The following is an 8,803-nucleotide window of genomic DNA, read 5'->3' as shown; positions in this document are numbered from 1 at the left end:
CCGACTTACGGTGCTACGCTCGTGCCAAATTAGGAAATAGCTTTGGCAGAAGAACAGATCTAAAATAAATTTATGCTAATTCAAAAAGGAAAGGGGATCAAATGGGTTGTGGGTAAAATATATTGGGAAATCGAAACATCCCACTATACTGCCTCTAAAATACTCGAAGTTGACTTCGCCATCCATCAATGCTTAATTACTGTAGGTCCCGACAAGCTCTTGCATATAGTTTCCTCTCAAGAATCACCGAGTAGATCCAGTATCGACAGATGGCACTGCTTTCTGTGGTCATTTTTGTGGAGAAACTTCTATTGTCGAGAGACGAACTGTTACCAGCAAAGGGTGTTGCCTTAATTTGACGAACCCTCACATAATAATGTGGGTCACCTTTCGACGAACCCTCAAGTAACAAAGGGAAAACGTTTCCGGCAACTAAGCACTTTTTTGTGGTCACAGGCGCCAACCCAAAACACGAGCTTTCATTAGTTCATTCAGTTTTCTTTATTAGAAGATAAATATCGTCGATTTTATCTCACAAATCCGTGTGTATTGTTTGTTGGATGTAAGAAGGATGTAAGACATGTCCGGACCGTCCGGTATGCTTGCAAATCGATTGTTGTGGAGATTTTCCTGTTTCTATCATGTGAGTGTACACAACAATGGACTGCATTCCTTTCGAACGGTCCTTTCAGTTTACTCTGTCCGCACATAGAGACAGTCCTTTCTGAGTGTTGAATAGTCAGTTTATAAGGTCGGTATCCTTTCTTTGTGGCTTGATTATCGAAGGTCATTGGCATGGCCGCCGAATGCCGGCACTGGCCCCGGGGCAGACAACTTTTCAGGGTCCCTTGTATTAATCATTAATTGTACTCGTTTATTACTTTCCTAGTATGCTACGAGTATGCTTAAATGTTATGATTCGACTGGCAATATCTATATTTCATTCAGTAACTTAATATAGACACCAAACGTTAGGAAAAGTGTACACATCTATAAGGATTTTCTGAATGAAATGAAAATCTTAGGGCTGTGTACACGTGAATGGTCAGTAATTGAGGAAGAATTACGTGAAAAGATCGAGCTATTCCCACCCCTTCTATAGGAAAATAGCACGAAAAAACGGCTGACTACACTTCCATATGCCTAGTTACTATATCAATCAAAAGCGCGGGGCCCCTTGAAGCGCGGGGCCCCTTGAAGCGCGGAGCCCTAGGCAGATGCCTCGTCCGCCTGCCCCTAAGCACGGCCCTGATTCCATTTCAAGCTGCTCAATCCACTGATTTTGACTGCTATTAGGGGCACTGACAAAAAATATTGTGGTATGTCGATCGAGAACTGTTACAAAGAAGTCATTTTCCGAAAACACAACACGTTCCCAGAAATTCATTTCTCTATTAATGTCTTACAAGCGGACCAGAAGTGATTTTTGATTTTCAGAGCTTATCAAGCTGCAGTCATTGTGCATGTGATTACAGCTATTTTGCACGCGATGTGCAATCATTGTGTTGTGATTGTGATGACTGTTGCATTCCCTCTTTCCTTAGGGAGCATTGTACAGTGAAAAGCTATGAGACGACACTGCAAGTGATACACCGTGGTAACCACGGCCGGTTCTACTATGAGACGAACTAGGCAGTCACCTAGGCCCTAGGGCGCAGTCACGGAGGGGGCAATGGCCTGCTTTTGTTGTTGTTGTTGTTTTGTTTTTTTTGATAATTTTAGGGGAAAAGATCATTTTCGTAGAATGACATTTGGAGGACAGTTTTCTTTTGCTTATAGGTAGAGTACCATGCTAGTTTCTCAGTAAATGTATGATAGAAAAACCCCATCATTCGAGGGTGCATTTGCAGTAACATGGGGGCAAGTAGAGGGCGGAGGGGGGCGGAGGGGAGGGGGAGGAAATTGTTTTTTTACGCCGTGCCAGCAGCTGAGGCTATATTACGGCAAGCAGCCAGCCCTGTAAACAGATGCCACGTGCAGAGAAAGAACAGCGTGCCCGAGACGAGAAATGAACTCAGGGCAGCCAACCTTCACTGTATTGGTGACGGGCGCTAACCGTTGCGCCACCGGACCGCTAAGAGGGGGGCGGAGGAGGGGCGGAGGGCAGTGGTGCTGTGGAAGGGTGACGATGGTGGATGAAGAAGTGGCTGATGGCGCAGTCATGGAAGTGGCAATTATGTTCTATGGTTTGGGTTTTTTTTTTTTTTTAAAGTGATGAATAGTTTTCGGGAAAAATATCATTTTCATAAAATGACATTTGCACGACACATTTCCCCTGCTTGTAGGTTCACTTCACCACTCGGTTTTCTCACTTTATGTATTACAGGAAAGCCCAAGTATTTGAGGGCGCTTTCGTAGTGACCAGCTAACCAGCAGGGAAGTAGAGGGCGGAGAGTTAGACACAGAGCGAGCGGTGCTGGCTATTGGAATGTGTTTGGGCAGCACCCTGACACCATGATTTACAACTTTACGACTCTTTGTTAGCATCAGAAAATAAGAGGTACTACAGGGGGAAAGGGTAGCAAAAAATCTGTTAATGACCAGTCGGGTCAGATTATCAGGACTGAACAAAGGAGCTGCAGAAAATTCGTTTACCACTTTAACGCCGCAAAGGCCTCAGTTCGGTGACACTTGACAAGTAAAATGAAAATGTCCGTAAAATGAAAATGAGAAAGAGAGAGAGAGAGAGGAAAAATGATTGAAAAGACTGAAGTCAGGTATATTCAACAATGGTTACACATCCATGGTCCTACAACCACATCACGAGAGTTTGTAAAGATAAGTCTGCATACTTTTTATACACTGTCACATAGCTGAATATATTTTATCAACACGATTTGCCTCTTTATATTTTCATTATTTATATAATGAAATCATAATTTTATTATTACTTATGTTATCTTTCTTGCTTGTACATCCATAGACATAAATAGACTATAATGTCTATACAGTAAAGTAGGATGTAAGATAGGTCCGGTATGCTTGCAAATCGATTGTTGTGGAGATTTTCCTGTTTCTATCATGTGAGTGTACACAACAATGGACTGCATTCCCTTCGAACGGTCCTTTCAGTTTACTTTGTCCGCACATAGAGACAGTCCTTTCTGAGTGTTGAATAGTCAGTTTATAAGGTCGGTATCCTTTCTTTGTGGCTTGATTATCGAAGGTCATTGGCATGGCCGCCGAAAGCCGGCACTGGCCCCGGGGCAGACAACTTTTCAGGGTCCCTTGTATTAATCATTAATTGTACTCGTTTATTACTTTCCTAGTATATACGAGTATGCTCAAAAGTTATGATTCGACTGGCAATATCTATATTTCATTCAGTAGCTTAATCTAGACATCAAACGTTATGAAAAGTGTATACATCTAGGATCTTCTGAATGAGATGAAAATTTTAGAGCTGTGTACACGTGAGTGGTCAGTAATTGAGGAAGAATTACGTGAAAAGATCAAGCTATTCGCACGCCTTCTAAAGGAAAATAGCACAAAAAAAAAATCGACAGAATAAAGAAACGAAGATTAAAGTCAGCACAAGGTTTGTATCATTCCCCTTAATGCATGAGTGATGTCACAGTCGCTACAGGGTTTGGTACAATTATTGGAAGTAGCAGTAACTCTAGTAGTGGTAAAGCCTACACTTTATAGTTTATTTGAAGTCTTGCTTTTTTTTTTTTTCTCGTGATGCATTTTCTTTTCGCTTTTGTTTGAAAAAAACAAAACAAAACAAAAAACCCCGGTGACCTAGGCCAAGCCCCTCCACAGCCGCGGGTCCTCGTACACAAGCGTTCCCTCTAGTCAGCTTTGGTCATTGGTGTATAGCAGGGATGCACAACCTACGGCCCGCGGGCCATATCTGGCCCCCGACGCGGTGTCATCCGGCCCGCGAAACTTCTGCCCACAGTGCAGGAAATCGGCATGTTATTAATAAAAGAAGACCTTAAAAAACGAAAAAAAAAAAAAAGGAAGAAGTATTTATCCCCACGTAGGTGCGTTTCCCAATCTTTTTTTCGATGGACGAACATTTCGATTCAGTGCTCCGACTTGGTGTCTCTACGATGAGGCCGGACATTCAGAAGTTGGTTTCGGGAAAACAACTTCAAATATCCCACTAATTACTACATAATTAATGGTAAGTACAACTTGTTTCTAATAAAAAAAAATGGTATCTGCTCTATTTTTTTTTTTCCTTTTTTGTATTTTTGCGGTGAAGTGGCCCGCGACACGGCTGTCCGAAATGGATATGGCCCGCGACACGGCTGTCCGAAATGGATATGGCCCGCAGGCCGAAAAAGGTTGGGCATCACTGGTGTATAGTATACGACCGAACTGACTTCTTTTAGCTACACTGAGAAGAAAATTTGCGTATCGCTAATTTTTCGGGAATTTTTTTTTTTTTTTAAAGTAACAGGAATATGGCAATGCTTGAATGTCATAACTTGTGGTGTCCTAGGCAACTCGAAGACGCTATACTGCGACTCATTGTCAAGAGCTGCTTCTGTGTGGTAATCCTTAGTTCGTGTCAAAACGTCTTGACCTTTACCAATACATGAGTAGATCTTTTGTGCACATGCTTATCTCACCTACACTCATGTATTCCATTTCAATCTGTTCAGTCCACTGATTTTGACTGTTATTAGGGGCACTGACAAAAAATATTGGGGTATGTCGATCGAGAACTGTTACAAAGAAGTCATTTTCCGAAAACACAACACGTTCCCAGAAATTCATTTCTCTACTAATGTCTTACAAGCGGACCAGAAGTGATTTTTGATTTTCAGAGCTTATCAAGCTGCAGTCATTGTGCATGTGATTACAGCTATTTTTCACGCGATGTGCAATCATTGTGTTGTGATTGTGATGACTGTTGCATTCCCTCTTTCCTTAGGGAGCATTGTACAGTGAAAAGCTATGAGACGACACTGCAAGTGATACCGTGGTAACCACGGCCGGTTCTACTATAAGACGAACTAGGCAGTCACCTAGGGCGCAGTCACGGAGGGGGCAATGGCCTGCTTTTGTTGTTGTTGTTGTTGTTTTGATTTTTTTGATAATTTTAGGGGAAAAGATCATTTTCGTAGAATGACATTTGGAGGACAGTTTTCTTTTGCTTATAGGTAGAGTACCATGCTAGTTTCTCAGTACATGTATTATGGAAAAACCCCATCATTCGAGGGTGCATTTGCAGTGACCAGGGGGCAAGTAGAGGGCGGAGGGGGGCGGAGTAAGGCGGGGGCAGTGGTGCTGTGGAAGGGTGACGATGGTGGATGAAGAAGTGGCTGATGGCGCAGTCACGGAAATGGGAGGGGCGCAATTGTTATCTGGTTTGGTTTTTGTTTTTTTTTTTAAAGTGACGAATAGTTTTCGGGAAAAATATCATTTTCATAAAATGACATTTGCACGACAGATTTCCCCTGCTTGTAGGTTCACTTCACCACTCGATTTTCTCACTTTATGTATTACAGGAAAGCCCAAATATTTGAGGGCGCTTTCGAAGTGACCAGCTAACCAGCAGGGAAGTAGAAGGGGGAGAGTTAGAGGGGGCGGGGGGAAGGCGGCGTTGGTGGATGGGGAAGGGGCTGGTCGGATAGGATCCCAAGGATCCATACCAGCCTCATCTTTCTCTCTTCGGAAAGTAGGAAGTCGTTCCGCACTTATGTATAGGAAACACTACAGCTGAGTTCAGGGACAACACTGACCTTAGGGTTGTGTACACCGGTGACACTACTGGGGATTAAGATTTGATGACCTATAATTTTGTATTTACTGTTGTGACTCATGGTCGTGAATATTTCACTTTCTTATTTAATTTTTAAAATTTGTTCCTAGTTAATTGTTATTATTCTCTATTGGCAGAATATTTGAAATTGGTTATCAAGAGATAATGCGTATTAAGACCTATAGCTATATGCTTCTCTAGTTTTCAACTCTCAGACACAGAGCGAGAGGCGCTGGCAATTGAAATGTGTTTGGGCAGCACCCTGACACCATGTTTTACAACTTTACGACTCTTTGTACTGGTAGCATCAGAAAATAACAGGTAATACAGGGGGAAAGGGTAGCGAAAAATCTGTTAATGACCAGTGGGGTCAGATTATCAGGACTGAACAAAGGAGCTGCAGAAAATCCGTTTTCCACTTTAACGCCGCAAAGGCCTCAGTTCGGTGACACTTGACAAGTAAAATGAAAATGTCCGTAAAATGAAAATGAGAAAGAGAGAGAGAGAGGAAAAATGATCGAAAAGACTGAAGTCGGGTATATTCAACAATGGTTACACGTCCATGGTCCTACAACCACATCACGAGAGTTTGTAAAGATAAGTCTGCATAATTTTTATACAGTCACATAGCTGAATATATTTTATTAACACGATTTGTCTCTTAATATTTTCATTATTTATATAATGATATCATAATTTTATTATTACTTATGTTATCTTTCTTGCTTGTACATCCATACAAGTGGTTGAGTTAGTGGGGGGTTGTAAAGCTTAACAAAACATTTCATTGTGCCAGCGGATCCATTACAGTTCTGTCTCTGGTCTTTATTATGTCACAGTTACGCTTGGTGAGGCCTGTAAGAAAGAAGGCAACGAAAAAAAACAACAACAACAACAACAACAACAAAAAAAAAAACAACCCCTGAGGGGATATAAGCTTTACTCTGCTATTGTGTTACCAGTGATGCACATTCACCTAGGTTTTAATGTTCATTCGTCACCGAAAATCGTTCTTTACGGATCGATTGGCATCGTGTCAGGACTTATCGGGTGTCTGCAAATGTTTTGACTGCATGTGAGCTCGTGAATGCAAGTCTGTCTCAGCAAGTCATTTTCGGGAAAAGGGGACGATTATTTCTGGAAAAAGGTACTTGACCGTTTTTTCCAGAAAAAGCTGACGACACAACAGGGAAACAAAGCCAGCCGATCTCCAACCCCCCTCTCTCTCACACGCACGCACGCACACACGCACGCACACACTTACACGAACGTCTGCAGGTCACTTCTGAACGTGCTTCAGCTTGCAGAAAGACAATGCCAGCACCAACAGTTCAATGCATGCCTGCTTGCCGTGCGCCTACGTACGTGGTGCGAAAGTGAGCTTCTATTTTCTTATCGAACAGTATACTGTGCTCGTTGAGCTTCCGTGACTTCACGCCTTCGATGTTGAATTTTCACATCACATGACATAGCTTCTCGTGCAAGTCTCTTTTAAAGACCAACCTGAATGGTTTGCGGTTTTTTGAAGATATCGGTAGATATAGGTGATATAAAACTAACCTGTAAATTTCAGCCCCCAAAACCCATCCCTTAATTAATTATCCACTACCAAAGCAAAGGATTCACACCTGCGATCAACGAGCGCTGCTAACGGTGTGTTGCGTCACATTGGTACACCATTCACAACATCGCCAGCAGTCAACACCAAACAGAGCGACAGTTCGGGTCATTCGGGCGTTGAAAGTCTGCCTTTCTCGTGTTTCTAAAAAAAAACCTGCTACTTTAGCTCTTTCTATCTCTTCTCGTATGACTGGTAGATCGGCAGGTTCACTGTTTCTAGTCTGGTTGTTTTGAAGGATGTTAGTGTCAGTCTTAAGCTAGAAGTTATACAGGTCTTTAAGACGCTCAGTCCATCGGTTGAGTGCAGCATTGTTTACTGCAAAAATGTGGCTATTGCTGTCCTCGATGAGTGAGGTCTTGTGCTGATCTGTCTTAGTAGATGGAGGCCTTTTTTTTGTAGGTTAAAAGAATCTAATGGCGTGCCTCAGACTTGTCAACTGTTGTATGGCTCAGCAGGAACATCAAGATCATGTTAGGTTGTTGTTGCTTTTTTTTTTTTTATCTTGCTTGAAAAAAGCCGCATAATGACTGCGCAAGTGCAGTAGACCAGAACGCGGCAGAGAGCTGCACGAATCACTACACATCATTCGGGCACTTAGCTAGAATGTTTCAGCGCACGTATTGACATTTGGTCTCTTTGGTGCAAGTCACTCGATTTTTACACCGGACGAAGGACTAGAAGTTCAATTTGCCACCAAACAATTTTTGGCACGACGATACTTACGCTAGGCATCCGTGATTTCATGTCATCCTGGGGGTAGCTGACCTCAAGACTTATTGCACGTCGCAGATGGGGCATGCCTAAATAACTTGTTACAGAAATGGTTTTCGAAAGTCAGTTCAAGAGACACGCAAAAAATGGACACCGCTTTAACCTGAACCGAGAGCAAAGATGGACGATCGAAGGGTTGTTATATATTTATAAGTACAGTGATACCTCGGTTCTCGAACGCCTTGACTTTCGACCAAATCGGTATTCGACCAGGAAATTCGAGAAAATTTTGTCTTGGAATCCGAACAAATATTTGGAACTCGAACATCCGAACGTCCGAGATGAGCCGAGTTGAGTCGAATGGCGTTCATTCGGCCAGCGCGCCTTGCTTGCGTCATCAGTGACAATAACCATCCCCCTTCCCTCCTCCCTCCACATTCATTCCCTCCTGCCATAAAGTTTGGTACAGGTACAGTAAATGAAACACAATTTACTGTACTGTACAGTACATTTTGTTTGTTTGTTTGTTTTTTTGTTTTGTTTTAATAAATACACTTTAATTTCTTATTTCTTGTTGAGACTCTTTTTTTTTTCTACATATTATATACAAATTAGGCCAGTAAATAGGCATTTTATGGGGCTTGGAACGAATTAATCCAGTTTCCATTATTTCCTTTGGGTTTCATTACTTCGGTTCTCGAACAATTTGGTTCTCGACCGTCCTCCCGGAACGAATTATGTTCGAAAACCGA

Source organism: Pomacea canaliculata, linkage group LG5 (genome assembly GCF_003073045.1).
Source record: "Pomacea canaliculata isolate SZHN2017 linkage group LG5, ASM307304v1, whole genome shotgun sequence".
NCBI classification, from domain to species: Eukaryota; Metazoa; Mollusca; class Gastropoda; order Architaenioglossa; family Ampullariidae; genus Pomacea; species Pomacea canaliculata.
The sequence above is the reverse complement of the archived record's forward strand: the minus strand, read 5'-3'. Positions refer to the sequence as shown.